The following is a 16603-nucleotide window of genomic DNA, read 5'->3' on the forward strand; positions in this document are numbered from 1 at the left end:
TGGAGGAAGAGGATGTGGTTGTAGGAGAGTCAGGTGTGCTGTCATTGGGTGAAGGTGCAGGTGCTGTAGGTTGTCGTGAGGTGGATGTCTGTTGGGTGGGTGGCTGCCTGCGTTTTTGTGTCTTGGAAGAGGTGGTAAAAGACACAGTGGGAGAGGACACAGGGGACGTGTAAATGGCAGTGGGGGTGGTGACTGCACGCGTGCGGACTGTACAGGAGGGTGTGGTGGTGAGGGAAGCACTGGCTGATGTTGGTGTGCATGCAGGTGTGAGTGTAGACATCACAGGGAGGGAGGAGGGAGACGAGGAGGAGGGGGACACAGGGGTGGAAGTGACTGTTAGAATGTCTGCATCTGGGTGTTGCTTGGGTGAGTGTTTGTGGGATCTGTGGTGCTTGTGTCTGGATGAGCTGCCCTTGGGTGTTGAGGTGTGTGCAGGCTGGTCAGATGGTGTGGATGGGATAGGCTGAGGAACAGGAGACAGAGACAGGGTGGAGGCAGTCAGAAGAGGGAGGCTGGAAACAGGGACAATGGCTGCCGTCAGTGCTGAGGCCAGAGCAGTGAACGATCGTTGATGGGCAGCCTCACCCGAATGAATGCCCTCCAGGTAGGCATTGCTCTGATGCACCTCCCTTTCTACCCCCTGGATGGCATTCAAAAGGGTAGTCTGCCCAACAATGAGCGTCCTCACAAGGTCAATGAGCTCCGCACTGAGGGCAGCAGGGGTGACAGGGGCAGGGGCTGAGGTGCCTGGGGCAAAGGAGACGCCCGCCTTCCTGGGCGAGCGGGCACGGAGCGTAGGCTGAGGGGCTGCAGGGAGGGCGGGGCTGGTGCGCTGGGTGGCGGCTGTACCTGTAGAGGCGGGGGCACGGATGTTGCCGCCACCGCTAGGGAGCACCCATCCGAGGACGTGTCTGTGTCGCTGCTCTCACCACCGGTCCCCGTTGTGGTGCTCCCCTCGCCCTCCGGCTCACTGGTGCCCTCGGTGTCTGTTCCTGGTCCCACCGGGGCCTTGTGGCTTGCAGCTCCCTCGTGCTCCGATGCCAAATCTCCTCCGCCTGATGATGCTAATGCACACATGCACAAGAAGATGAAGAAGAAGGGTGGGGGGAGAAAAAGAAGACCTGGTTGAGTGCATGCAATGTCAACACCGTTGGCGGAGAGGACAGACACAGGAGCCGCATGCACTAAGCCGCGCATTCGGGGTACACTACTCAGTACTTCTGACTCGGACAACAGGTCAAGAGACGACAAACGCGCACATGTGTGAGGCTGGACCATCAATAGCTGTACTTGTCACCCTACAGAGGAGGGGGCCGGGAGCACAGGGCCATGCCTAAGGGAGAGGACTACACTACAGAAAGCGCCCTGGCCTAATGTCACCCACAACCCTCCTCCCCCACCCAGACGCCTCCACTGCGCAGAAAGATAGCAGAATGTGCTGATACTCACCCCCTTGTGTCTGCTGTGATGCTCTCAAGCGCCCATCCAAATCAGGGTAGGCCACCGCCAGGATCTGGGACATCAGGGGGGTCAGGGTACGACTGGCACCCCTCCTAGGTTGGGAGGCCATCCCCAGCAGTGACTCGGCGGTCTTCCTGGTTCCGCGGCGGATGTCCTCCCACCTCTTGCGGCAGTGGGTGCCCCGTCTGACGTGGACCCCCAGGGCCCGGACTTCCTTGGCGATGGCACGCCAAATCTCGACTTTCTGATGGGCGCTGACCTATGTGACATGTACAGGGTGGGAAGGAAACATTAATCAACTTACTGCATGTTAGATGTGATTGGCCCCCCTCCCCAACCTTGCAATATAGCACATGCTCTCATCTGTCGTGCGTTGCACTCCTCATTCGCCCCCCACCCCACCAACTTACATCCACCCCACTCCACACAGGCATCGCCCATTCCATGTGCACCCGGTGTACTCACCTGTTGGTCTGGAGGACCGTAGAGTAACGCATACTGGGGGAGGACCCCATCCACGAGCTTCTCCAACTCTTCAGACGTGAAGGCAGGGGCCCTTTCCCCAGTCGCAGCAGCCATTGTCTCTTCCAGACCGAGTTCACAGCAGCACTTGCAGTATAGGTCCTCTCCTGTGGATGATCAGGTCTCGAGTGATTAAGCAGATATAAAATGGCGGTCACGCCCGCGGCGGTGCGTACCGCGGCGGTGCGTACCGCGACCGCCGGCGCACATCGTCATTGGCTCCTGAAACCCATAGGCTTCAATGTTATCCAATGCGGCTCCGTATAGCGGTCTTCGACCGCCTACCGCCACGGTGTGCTCCGCCAGCGCAGTGACCTCACATCCCATTGTCCCACTTCACAGGTCAGGCAGCCGCCATTTCAAGGGCCCACATGGCATAATTTCTACTGCGACACACAGGCCTAGGCCTTGCATTGCCACACATACACGCCTTTCAATACATAGATAACCGTGTGCTATGCAAGCTGTGGTGAACGTACCTGTGGTTAGCTTGACTCTGTGCTCCATGTTGTCCTTCCTAGGCACCGTCCGCTGGGACTTGCGAGGAGAAGGATGAATCCTCGCGTGTACCGACCGCTGGTGGACCTGTCGACAATGGAAGAACGCCACATCATACTACGATACCGACTTGACCGTGCCACTATCCATGAACTGTGTGCCCAGCTGGAGCCAGCCCTGATGTCCCCCATCCGCCAACCCACAGGAATTCCCCCTCTGGTGCAGGTGCTGTCAGTCCTCCATTTTCTTGCAAGTGGCTCATTCCAGACAACAGTGGCCATGTCATCTGGAGTGTCTCAGCCAATGTTTTCAAAAGTTTTTTCTAGAGTGTTGTCTGCCCTGACAAAACACATGCGGAGTTACATTATATTCCCTGAGGAGGTTGATTTGCCCACTGTGAAGGGTGATTTTTATGCCCTTGGACATATTCCCAACATAATTGGTGCCATTGATGGGACCCATGTAGCCTTAGTCCCCCCAAAAGACGATGAGCAGGTGTACAGAAACAGAAAAAGTTATCATTCGATGAATGTCCAGGTGGTCTGTTTGGCTGACCAGTACATCTCCCATGTAAATGCCAAGTTCCCTGGGTCAGTGCATGACGCGTATGTCATGCGAAATAGCAGCATACCTTATGTGATGGAACAGCTACAGAGACACCGTGTGTGGCTAATAGGTGACTCTGGTTACCCCAACCTGTTGTGGCTACTGACCCCAGTGAGGAATCCCCGGACCAGGGCTGAGGAACGGTACAATGAGGCCCATGGGCGAACTAGGAGGATCATAGAAAGGACCTTTGGCCTCCTGAAGGCCAGGTTTAGGTGCCTGCATATGACAGGGGGATCCCTGATGTACTCACCAAAGAAGGTGTGCCAGATCATCGTGGCCTGCTGTATGCTTCACAATCTGGCATTGCGACGTCAGGTGCCTTTCCTGCAGGAGGATGGTCCAGATGGTGGTGTTGAAGCAGCTGTGGAGCCTGTGGAGAGTGAAGAGGAGGAAGACTCAGAGGACGACACAGACAACAGGGACAGAGTTATCCAACAGTATTTTCAGTAGCACACAGGTAAGAATCACACACGCCATTTTTATTTTCCTGAAAGCCTCCAGCTTCTCAACTTTGTCTATGACCCCCCAGTTCTTTAAAACTGATGTTTGATTTTCCCTTCCCTTTTCAGTGCTGTATGACCCACTGCGTGACTTCTGCTTGGTTAGCCCATGGACTAATGCTTATTGATCTCGGTATGTGTTCAGCACAAAGTTAACAGAACATAATTGATCGGTAATGTGTTATACATTTGTAAATAATACAGCCTGACTCCAGCATGATTTCAGTGCATTGAGTGATTTATTTTTGGTGCTAGATAATGGTACATGATATTAACACGGTGATGGGTGGGGGTGGAGTAATGTCCATGGCAGAGTCCAGTTCTCAGTCTCACAGGTGCATTGTCCATATGCCTGTGGAAGGATGGAGCAGGGGCAGTTCAAGGTTGGACAGGGTGGCAATGTGGGACAGTGGGATGACTTCAGGGGGTGTCTCATGCTGGCGGGGGTCTTGACATCCTACTGTCTTTTTTTGGATCTCAGGCTCCTCTTGCGGGGTGGTTGTTCTTCAGCAGGAGGTGTCGTTGTGGTGGGGCCTCCTGTCCACTAGCGCCGGCGGAGGTGGTAGGCTGTTCCTGGTCGGGGCTAGTGACAGGGGCCCTGTGTGGTGCCACATGGTCCCGCAACGTGTCTTCTATCCGGTTGAGGGCCTGGACTATGCTCCCCATAGCGGTAGAGATGTTGGTGAGATGATTGGTGAACCCCATGTAGCGTTCCTCCTGCTGTGCCTGGATCTCCTGGAACCTGGCCAGTACCGTCGCCATCGTCTCTTGGGAGTGGTGGTAGGCTGCCATGATGGTGGTGAGGGCCTCCTGGAGAGTCGGTTCCCTGGGCCTCTCCTCCCCCCCTGTCGCACAGCAGCCCTCCGAGTTGCCCTGTTTCCCCCGGCCTCTGTCCCCTGGACGGTGTGCCCACTACCACTGCCCCCAGGTCCCTGTTGTTGTTGGGGTGGTGGGTTAGCCTGGGTGCCCTCTAGTGGCAGACACACCGCTGATTGACCTGTCCTAGAGACAGAGGCATGGGCCCGCTGGGTGGGAGCTGTGCTGTTGTTCCCAGAGGGGGTTGGGTCTGCTGTGGCCTGTGTGTGGGGAACCGACTGTCCAGAGGTCCCCGATGGTCCGGGCTGGTCATCAGGTTCCAGGTCGACAGAGCTGCTGTGATCACTGGGGGCCTCTTCCGGGGGGGGGATGGACATTTCTGGACCCTCCTGGCCGGTGTGTTGGCGTTCGGGTCCTGCATGGGGTAAGAGAGTATGGTTATTGTTTCTGTGTGTGCTATTGTGTGCGATTTATGGGTGCCCTTGTCCCCCAGTGCTGTCATTCCCTTGGGGGAGGTGTTGTGGGGGTGTTTGGGGGGGGGGTATGTGCAGTGGTCATGCTTAGGTGATGGGTGTCCATAGTTTGTGGTGGCATGCAGGGGTTGGTGTTGGGTGGGTTGTGCTGGAGAGACATTCTCAGGGAGGATGTGTGATGGGGGGTTGGGGGTGAGGGTGGTGGTGGGGGTTAGCATCCTGGGGGGGGTGAAGTAGTTGAGATTGTACTTACCAGAGTCCATTCCTCCGTGTACTCCAGCGAGGCCATCAGGATGCAGGATGTTTAGTACCTCTTGCTCCCATGCTGTGAATTCGGGTGGAGTGGGTGGGGGTCCCCCGCCAGTCTTCTGCACTGCGATGTTGTGTCGCGAGACCATCGAGCGCACCTTTCCCCGTAAGTCGTTCCAGCGTTTGCGGATGTCGTCTCGATTTCTGGGATGCTGTCCCACCGCGTTTACCCTGTCCACGATCCGCTGCCATAGCTCCGCCTTCCTGGCTATAGTGGTGTGCTGCACCTGTGAGCCGAAGAGCTGGGGTTCAACTCTTATGATTTCCTCCACCATGACCCGGAGTTCTTGGTCCGAAAAGCGTGGGTGCCTTTGGGGTGCTATGGGGTGGTGTGGATGATGTGTGGGGTGGTGTATATGGTGAAGAGTGTGTTGGTGTGTGGTGCTTTGTGCTTCTATGTGGTGTGTGTGATGGTGTAGTGTGCCTCTGTGTGATGTAGCTCTCTATTCTGTGATGTGTCTCTCTCTCCTTCGTCTCTGATCTTCGGTCGTAGGGGTTTGTGGGTGATGTGGGTGTGTGTTTTATAGTTGATTGGATGTGTGGGAGTGTTGTTTGTATGTGTGTCAGGTGTGTGTATTTCAAATTGTCCAATGTGGCTGTGTTTTGGAGCTGTGTGTGTATTTTGACCGCGGCGGTGTGTACCGCCAATGGAATACCGCGGTTGAAAGACCGCCGCGTGGATTCGTGGGTCAGAATGGCATGGGCGTGTTTGTGTTGGCGTGGCGGTGGAGGTTTGGTCATCTCCAGTTTTCCGCGGCCCGCTGATGAGGCGGCCTTCCTTGGATGTCGGGTTTTTGGCGGATTCACAGTTGGTGGTCAGAATGACCGTGGCGGTTTACCGCGGCCGCGGCGGTAGTATGGCGGAGTTCTGACCGGCGGTAAGGGCCTTTTACCGCCGAGGTCAGAATGACCCCCAAAGTTTGGGTAATGGAGCCAGTAGAGCCCAGGGCTCTCCAGGACCGCTGGACTGGCCCCTTTGAGATCAAGGAGCGTAAAGGGGAGGCCACTTACCTAGTGGACCTTAAGACCCCTAGGCAACCCCTAAGGGTCCTCCACCACAACCGGCTCAAACCTCACTTTGAGAGGTCTGAGGTCAGCATGCTCCTAGTCACAGATGAGGGCATGGAAGAGGAGAGTGAACCTCTCCCCGACCTCCTCGCTGTCAAAGAAGGGGATGGGTCAGTAGGTGGTGTCATTCTCTCTGACTCCCTGACTCCAACCCAGAGAGGGGACTGCTATGAGCTGTTAGAGCAGTTCTCCCCCGGTTCTCCCTTACTCCTGGACTAACCCACCTCTGTGTGCATGACATTGACACAGGTGACAGTGCCCCTGTAAAGAACAATATTTACAGGTTGTCAGATAAGGTGAAGGCCAGCATCAAGGAGGAGGTCTCCAAGATGTTGACTTTGGGAGTTATTGAGAAATCCAGTAGTCCCTGGGCCAGCCCTGTGGTATTGGTTCCCAAGGCTACTGCCCCAGGTGCGAAACCAGAACTCCGGTTCTGTGTGGACTACTGGGGTCTCAATTCAGTCACCCGGATGATGCTCACCCCATCCCACGAGCTGATGAGCTCGTTGACAGGCTAGGCGCTGCCAAGTTCCTGAGTACGTTCGATCTTACTTCTGGGTACTGGCAGATTGGCCTGACTGAGGGGGCTAAAGAAAGATCTGCTTTTTCCACCCCTGATGGCCATTACCAATTCCGGGTGATGCCATTTGGGCTGAAAAATGCCCAAGCTACCTTCCAATGGTTGGTTAACGGGGTCCTAGCTGGTAAAGATGCCTTCTGTGCAGCTTACCTAGACGACATAGCTGTCTACAGTTCCAGCTGGGAGGAACACCTGCTCCACCTCAAGGAGGTGCTTCAGGCCCTGCAACAGGCAGGCCTGACTATCAAGGCTAGTAGGTTCCAGATTGGGCAGGGTTCCGTGGTGTACTTGGGACACCTAGTAGGTGGTGGAAGGGTTCAGCCACTCCAGGCCAAGATTGAAACTATCAAGGCCTGGCAACCACCTAAAACACAGACTGAGGTGAGAGCCTTTTTGGGCCTCACTGGATACTACCGCCGGTTCGTCAAGGGCTATGGTACCATTGTGTCCCCCTTGACAGAACTCACTTCCAAGAAACAACCTAGGTTGGTGAATTGGACAGAGGCCTGTCAGAAAGCCTTTGATTCTCTGAAGGAAGCCATGTGCACGGCCCCCGTGCTCAAGGCCCCTGACTACTCCCAGGAATTTATTGTTCAGACAGACGCTTCAGAGCATGGCATAGGGGCTGTTCTAGCACAGCTGAATGAGGAGGGCGCAGACCAACCAGTAGTCTTTATTAGCAGAAGACTATTACCACGGGAACAAAGGTGGAGTGCTATTGAGAGAGAAGCATTTGTGTGTGGTCTGGGCACTGAAGAAGCTAAGACCCTACCTGTTTGGGACTTACTTCTGGGTTCAGACAGACCACAGGCCCCTCAGATGGCTCATGCAGATGAGGGGTGAGAATCCAAAACTCTTGAGGTGGTCCATTTCCCTACAGGGGATGGACTTTACGGTGGAGCATCGCCCAGGGGTTGACCACACCAATGCTGATGGTCTCTCCAGATACTTCCGCCTTAGCGATGAGAGCTCCCAGGAGGTCAGGTAGCTCTCCCCAATTTCAGCTGGGGGGACACATGTTAGACCTGACATGCCTTAGGGTGGTCACCCCTAACTTTTTGCCTGCCTCCCTCCACTTTTTGGACCCTGTTTTGCTGGCTTTAGACTCTGCGCACTTTACCACTGCTAACCAGTGCTAAAGTGCATATGCTCTCTCCCTTTTTAAACATGGTAACTTTGGATCATACCTGATTGGACTATTTAATTGACTTATAAGTCCCTAGTAATGTGCACTATATGTGCCTAGGGCCTGTAGATTAAATGCTACTAGTGGACCTGCAGCACTGGTTGTGCCACCCACTTAAGTAGCCCTTCTTAACGTTGTCTCAGGCTTGCCATTGCAAGGCCTATGTGTGCAGTTTCACTGCCACTTCCACTTGGCATTTAAAAGTACTTGCCAAGCCTAGAACTCCCCTTTTTCTACATATAAGTCACCCCTAATGTGTGCCCTAGGTAACCCCTAGAGCAGGGTGCTGTGTAGGTAAAAGGCAGGACATGTACCTGTGTAGTTATATGTCCTGGTAGTGTAAAACTCCTAAATTCGTTTTTACACTACTGTGAGGCCTGCTCCCTTCATAGGCTAACATTGGGGCTGCCCTCATACATTGTTGAAGTGGCAGCTGCTGATCTGAAAGGAGCAGGAAAGTCATATTTAGTATGGCCAGAATGGTAATACAAAATCCTGCTGACTGGTGAAGTTGGATTTAATATTACTATTCTAGAAATGCCACTTTTAGAAAGTGAGCATTTCTTTGCACTTAAATCTTTCTGTGCCTTACAATCCACGTCTGGCTGGGCTTGGTTGACAGCTCCTTGTGCATTCACTCAGACACACCCCAAACACAGGGTACTCAGCCTCACTTGCATACATCTGCATTTTGAATGGGTCTTCCTGGGCTGGGAGGGTGGAGGGCCTGCTCTCACACAAAGGACTGCCACACCCCCTACTGGGACCCTGGCAGACAGGATTGAACTGAAAGGGGACCTGGTGCACTTCTTAGCCACTCTTTGAAGTCTCCCCCACTTCAAAGGCACATTTGGGTATAAAACAGGGCCTCTGCCCTACCTCATCAGACACTTGCTGGAGAAGAAACCTGAACCAGAAACTACATCCTGCCAAGAAGAACTGCCTGGCTGCTCAAAGGACTCACCTGTCTGCTTTCTACAAAGGACTGCTGCCTTGCTGTTGGCCTGCTGCCTTGCTGAACTCTTGCCTGGCTGTGAAAGTGCTCTCCAAGGGCCAGAATAGAGCTTGCCTCCTGTTCCCTGAAGTCTCAGGACCAAAAAGACTTCTCTTTTTCACTTGGACGCTCCGTGCGCCGAAATTTTCGACGCACACCGACGCTGATCGACGCGACGCCTTCGGGACGACCGGAACTTCGACGCACGGCTCCGCAAGGCCAACGCCGCCCGACCTCCGGAGGAGAAATCGACGCGACGCCTGCCGTGAGATCGAAATTTCAACGCGCAGCCCCGCAGAACGACGCGCAGCCGGAAAACAAGCAGGAAAATCCACGCACAGACCTGGGACATCTGGTAATCCCCGCGATCCACAGAAAGAGACTGTCCACGCGCTGGAAAACGGCGCACGACTTCCCCGCGTGGAAAATAACGACGCAAGTCCGTGTGTGCTGGGGAGAAATCGACGCGCACACCATTTTTCCACGTATCTCTTCTTCTGTGGTCCTCTGAGGAGATTTTCCACTCCAAAACCAGGTACTTTGTGCTTGAAAGAGACTTTGTTTGCTTTTTAAAGACTTAAGACATTTCATATCACTTTTCAGTGATATCTCTACAAATTCACATTGCAACTTTATTCGTTTTGACCTACAATTATCCTGATAAATATTATATATTTTTCTAAACACTGTGTGGTGTATTTTTGTGGTGCTATATGGTGGTATTGTATGATTTATTGCACAAATACTTTACACATTGCCTTCTAAGTTAAGCCTGACTGCTCGTGCCAAGCTACCAGAGGGTGGGCACAGGCTAATTTTGTATTGTGTGTGACTTACCCTGACTAGAGTGAGGGTTCTTGCTTGGACAGAGGGTAACCTGACTGCCAACCAAAAACCCCATTTCTAACAAGATTCACAAACAGCCAGCTGTCCGTTTGACCCAGACAGAGAATCCACAAACAGGCAGAGTCACAGAATGGTTTAAGCAAGAAAATGCCTACTTTCTAAAGTGGCATTTTCAAACTAACAATCTAACAAACAACTTCACTAAAAGATGTATTTTGTAATTGTGCGTTTAGAGATTACAAACCCCATATGTCCATCTGCTCTTAAAGGGAATCTGCTCTATAAGAAATATTTGAATGCAGCCCCCATGTTAACCTATGAGGGAGATAGGCCTTGCAACAGTGAAATTGAATTTGGCAGTATTTCACTGTTAGTACATGTAAAACACATCAGTACATGTCCCACCATTAACATACACTGCACCCTGCCCATGGGGCTACCTAGGGCCTTAGGGTCTAGGACTTTAGGGGTGCCTTACATGTATAAAAAGGGAAGGTTTAGGACTGGCAAGTGGGGACACAGGTTAAAACTGTACTGCAGTGGCAGGTTTGAGCGATGTTTTCAGGGCTACTAATGTGGGTGGCACAACCAGTGCTGCAGGCCCGCTAGTAGCATTTGATTTATAGGCCCTGGGACCACCACACCAGTTTTGGATTCTCACCCTTCATCTTCATTAACCATCTGAGAGCCCTGTGGTCGGTCTGAACCCAGAAATGAGTCCCAAACAAGTAGGGTCTTAGCTTCTTCAGCACCAAGACCACAGCAAAAGCCTCACGCTGAATTGCACTCTACCTACATTCCTGGGGAAGTGACCTCCTACTAATGAAGGCTACAGTCTGGTCTAGGCCCTCTTCATTTAGCTGTGATAACACTGCTCCTATACCATGCTCTGAAGCATCAGTCTGCACGACTAATTCTTTGGAGAAGCCAGGTGCCTTCAGCATGGGTGCCATGCACATGCCTGCCTTGAGGGCATCAAAAGCTGTCTGGCAAGACTCAGTCCAGGTCACCTTTCTGGGCTGCTTCTTGGAGTTTAACTCAGTCAAGGGAGTAACAATAGTACCATACCCCTTGACAAACCACATGTAGTATCCAGTGAGGCCTGAAATGTCTCTCACCTCAGTCTGGGTCTCGGGAGGCTCCCAAGCCAGAATGGTGTCAATCCTTGGCTGTAGGGGTGCTACTTGGCCACTCCCCACCTGGTATCTCAAGGACACCACAGAATCCTGCCTTATTTGGCACTTGCTAGCCTTAATAGTGAGGCCTGCTTTCTGCATGTCCTCTTACACTTTGTAGAGGTTCTATAAGTGTTCTTCCCAGTTGGAGCTGACCACAGGAATGTCATCCAGGTAGGCAGCACTGAAATCATCCAGTCCAGCCAATACCTGGTTGACCAACCTCTGAAAGGTGGCAGGGACATTTTTTATCCCAAGGGGCATCACCCTAAATTGGTAGTGCCCATCTGGGGTTGAAAATGCAGACCTCTCCTTAGCCCCCTCAGTCAGAGCAATCTGCCAATATCCAGAGGTCAAGTCAAAGTACATAGATATTTGGCAGCCCCTAACCTATCAATGAGCTCATCAGCTCGGGGGATGGGGTGCGCCTTAGTTTTAGTGACCGCATTAAGTCACCGGTAATCCACACAGAACCTGAGTTCTGGAGTGGCACCAAGAAATACAGCTTTTAGGACCAAGACCACAGGGCTGGCCCAAGGCCTACTGGAGAACTCAATTAACCAAAGGGCTAACAATTTGCATACCTCATCCTTTATGCTGGCCCTAACCTTGTCAGTCACGCTGTAAACCTTATGTTTAACAGGAGGACTGCCCCCAGTGTACACATCATGTGTACACAGATGAGTGACCCCCTAGTATCAAGGAAAATAGAAGGGCAAACTGTTCCAACACTTGTCAACTGTCTCTCTGTTGCTCTGGGGTCAGGGATGGGAAGAGGTTCACACCCTCCACTGAACCATCTTTCTCTTTGGCGGACAGGAGGTTAGGAAGAGGCCCACTCTCTTCCTGCACCTCAACATCTGTTGCTAAGAGCATTGATACCTCTGTCTTCTCAAATTGAGGCTTGAGGCGGTTCACATGTAGGACCCTCAAAGCGTTCCTGGGAGTCAGCAAGATCACCAGTGAGGTGACATCACTCTTGCGCTCCACTATCTCAAATGGCCCAGTCCACTTATCTTGGAGAGCCCTAGGCTCTGCTGTGGCCATCACCCAAACGTTTTGCCCAGGCTGGAACTCAACCGGAGTGGTATTCTAGTTGTACCAGGGTTTCATATCTTCTTGGCTTGCTTATAGGTTCTCTTGTGCGAGCCTCCTGAATCGGGCTGTCTGGTTCCTAAAAGCCAGCATGTAACTCAGTACATCCTGGGGGGGGGTTACTGGAGGCCTTCTCCAAGCCGTCCCTAACCAGACTCAAAGATCCCCCTGATAGGGTGGCAATAGAGTAACTCAAAAGGGCTAAATCCAAGACTCTTTTGAGGCACCTTCCTGTAGGTGAACAGAAGGCATGGCAAGAGGACATCCCACTTAGACCTCAAGGGCTCTGACAGGCCCATGATCATGCCCTTCAAGGTGCAGTTGAATCTCTCAACCAGACTGTTACTTTGAGGGTGGCAAAGAGTGGTGAACTTATATGTCACCCCACACTCCTTTCACAGAGACTTCATATAAGTTGATATGAAGTTGGTACCCCTATCAGATACAACCTCCTTGGGGAACTCTATGCGGGTAAAAAACCCCATCAAAGCATGTCCCACCACAGGGGAGGTGATTGACCTCAAAGGAATGGCTTCTGGGTCCTGAGTGGCATGGTCTACCAAGACCAGGAAGAACCTGCTGCCCGTGGCTGTCTTGGGATCCAGAGGCCCCACAATGTCAATACCAACCCTTTCAAAGGGAGTGCTGACCCACGGAAAAGGTTGGAGAGGAGCATTAGATTTCCCTCCACTTTGACCACTTGCCTGACAAGTTTGGAAAGACCTACAGTGTGCATCTGAGTGCCTCCTCATTTGGGGCCAGTAGAAGCGGTTGACAAGCCATTCAAAGGTCTTGTCCTGCCCCAAATGACCAGCTAAAGGCACATCATGAGCCAGACCCTGTAGGAAGGCTCTGAAGTACTGGGGTACCACCAGCAGATGGGCTGACGTAGACTCAACAACCTTAGGCGCACTCTATAGGAGGCCGTTCTCCCAGTAGATCAAGTGTGATCCAGGCTCCTTGCCAGAAACCTGGTATGCAGCCTGCTGCTGCAAGCCCTCCAGAGTAAGGCATGTTTTCTGTGCCTCACAGAATGCCTCCCTGGTGGGTCCCCGTTCCAACTGCCTCTGAGTCAGCTCAAGGACCTCCCCCAGTTCAGGCACTTGTTCCCCTGTAGCCTCCTCCTGGACTGTGGGAACGTCTGGAGTGGGTTTCCCAAGCCCTTTACCCTTCCGCCTTCTGACAGACACCTGGGCCCGCTTTCAGGATCCAGGCTTTACTGATCACCCTGACGAGCTGTCATGTACCAGGTGGACACACACACCCACCCACCCAGGCAGACCCAACATCTCCAAGTGAGACCTGTGTTCCTCCTGCTTCCAAGGGGAATCCTTCAGGTCATTGCCAAACAGACAATCTACAGGCATGGTTGGACTCACATCTACTTTCAAGTCACCTGAGACCCCCCGTTCAAAGAATACCTGCACCACTCTGCACAGGCGCTCTGAGTTGTCTACCGCAACTACTTGGTGAAGTTCATGGGGATCTATCTGCTCTTCAGACACCAGGTGACTTCTCACAGTAGTCACACTGGTTCCTGTGTCTCTCAGAGCCTCCATCCCCTGTCCATTGATATTCAACCACTGCCTGTACTTCTTAGTGTTTTCAGGCACAAGGGTTCTCTAGTCCATCTCACTGTCCCTTAGTGAGACAAGGGTCATCTCAGCTGGCTCCCACCCACCTGGAACCAATTCCTCGCCAAGTGCTACACTGGCCAAACCCTGTGACTGAGCACCAGTGGGTGCCTGTGTCCACTTGGGACATTTGTGGTCCCCAGTCACATGACCCACCTGGTTGCATGCATAACATTTGGGGGAACCCTCTCTGCAGGTTTCCCTTTGGAAAACCAAGGCTTCTTTTCAACTGGGGGCTGGGAATCTTTACCCTGGAAACTAGCTTGTGGCCCTTTCGAGAACTCCCCATGTTTACCGCCACACCCTTATTCTTCTGAGCGGGACCCTGCCCACTCCTGGCGTGGTCTCCCCCATACCTCTTCTGGACCCTGGTGCTCTCCCAACAGTCCACTTTCTATGCAAGCTTCCTGGGGTTAGTCATCTTGCTGTCAATCAGGGCCCTTGCTTGGACAGGGGGTAACTTGACTGCCAACCAAAGACCCCATTTCTAAGAGTGGCACAATATGATGTCACATTCACTTCATTCAACAGCTGCAATTGCTTCACAATTGTCTCTCACACAATCGCTAACTCACACCTAATGCAAAATATTGCAAGCAAAAACCAACAACCTGTTTGCACACTACAGGTAGGAATTCAAACACTTCAAAGCTGTATGGACTTACACTTCTCTGACTGTAGCTTTCACTTGACTAGCAGTTCTTTCTCTGGTTGATATAGATCCTTCATAGGCCCTTAGGATTAATTAAATGCCAACCAACAACTAATAGTCAATCAAGAAAAACTACTGGCACCGTCAATGACATCTCATGACAAGTACCTCACTGCAGACAATAAATTAACAAAGTGTTTTCTCCACTTGTGCATTATCCCGGGATCTGAGGCCACGATGGATGTGTCAACAACAACAAACCCAGACATTTTGTAGCAGAAAGCACCACAATAACTTTGAGTACAAAGACTCCGCAAAACACTTCACAAAATCACACTTCACCACAATCTTCAGGCCAAAGTATCACACTATTTATACTCAGGCTCCCCTCACTTGTAGGCACAATGATGGAGCTTCATAAAACTTTAAAACAAACTATGGAACAAGATCTGGGGTGGCCAATCTTTAGACTGGGCAATCGCATTAGGTCAATCCTATCTCCCTAACACTAAACAAAAATGGTTCCCTGCCCTTATGGAACAAAACCATAACTCTGCTACCAGAACTGCTGTAGCATTTTCATTCCTTCACAGGAATCAATGTCCTTCGAGGTGGATGAATCTTTGGAGCCAGTAAGTAGTGTGGTAGAACCATCAACAGAATTTCAATACCACCCGAACAATTTAAACACCATGACAAATGTAGCCAGGGAAGAACAACACCAAGAAGAAAATAAAATTTTAAATGTATTACAAACACAAGCTCAAAGTCATGTAGGCAATGTGCAAAAAAGTTATAAAGGTAAAAAATCACTAAGAGTTGCCCAAGGCATCTAAATAAAGGTAGGCAAACTAACATTTTAGAACTAAGCATTCAGGAAGAAGAATGCATATCATCAACAAGAATATTGGAGTTACAGAGATGATACTCTATTCAGAGTCAGGAGTCATCAATCAATTCAAATTAGCAGAGTCAAGAATCTTTGGCTGGGCTTAGGTCGACCAACAACTAAACAAACCATGGAAATACATTTGGGAAGAAACACATGTGGGCAAAATACAAAAAGCATAAAAATGGCAAAAATAATTTGGAGAAAGATAGTCTCAGACTGCTGGTCACTAACCAAATTAGGCTAAAATGAGAAAAAAGGGTAAGAGTTGGCATATCAGAAGCTCGGTCAAGAGTCTTCTGAAGGGGAAAATAAATAGGATTCCTAAGTCTAAAAGGGTATTTCAAATGTAATGGCAGAAAGAAAGATACCTCTCCAATGGTAGAGCATTGAGGGAATCTTCATCATCAAAGCATCAGACTCAGCAAAAAGTCTGAAAACATCAAGAGTTCTCATCAGGCTACTAAACTGCAGGTCCTGCTCAGCAGTGTTCCAATGTTCAAATGTCCATCAGTATTTTAGAATTCACAAAACATTCTGATTTGTTAAAAATATCAGTTTGTGTCATGTTGTATAGACATCATCCAATAGTAGTCGATCAACAAACTCCAAGTTGTAACAGTCCAGTTCTTTCCAAGGTCTGACATGGGATCATCTTCCATCTGTGCAACTCCACACAAGTTTGAAACAGTTTTATATGACAATAGTCAACTTTCACAATGTTCTTTCATCTAGGACACTACGCTACGTTCTCTCTATACTCAAAGAATGGAATCTGTTATCAACTAGCTCAGCTTCTCATAAGAACATAACCTAAAAGAAAGTTCACATTAGGAAATTAATCAACATTTCTAGCATGGTCACAAATTACAAGTTTCAACAGGCCTCACTCATTCTAACACAAGGAAGCTATAATAATGCATTTAATTAATATATTGTAGTAGAACGTATATGATAGGCAAACTTATAAATTCAGCATTAATAATATTTCATTATTAAGAGCAATATAGTTAATTTCAAACGGGAATGATTTGTTACTTCATTTCATTAAGTGCAACAGAGAATTGCATTTCTCTCACTTTTGCACATATTTTAAAATTAATTAATTGTTTACTAGTCGAGGCTTCATCCTCGACTCCGCCCTCACCATGTCCAAACAGGTCAACGAAGTCTCCTCCTCCTGCTTCAACACCCTCTGCATGCTCCGTAGAATCTAAAGTGGATCCCGACGGAAACCAGAAAAACAGTGACCCAGGCCCTCGTCAGTAGCAGACTTGACTACGGCAACGCACTCTA

This window comes from Pleurodeles waltl, chromosome 9 (assembly GCF_031143425.1).
Source record: "Pleurodeles waltl isolate 20211129_DDA chromosome 9, aPleWal1.hap1.20221129, whole genome shotgun sequence".
NCBI lineage: Eukaryota > Metazoa > Chordata > Amphibia > Caudata > Salamandridae > Pleurodeles > Pleurodeles waltl.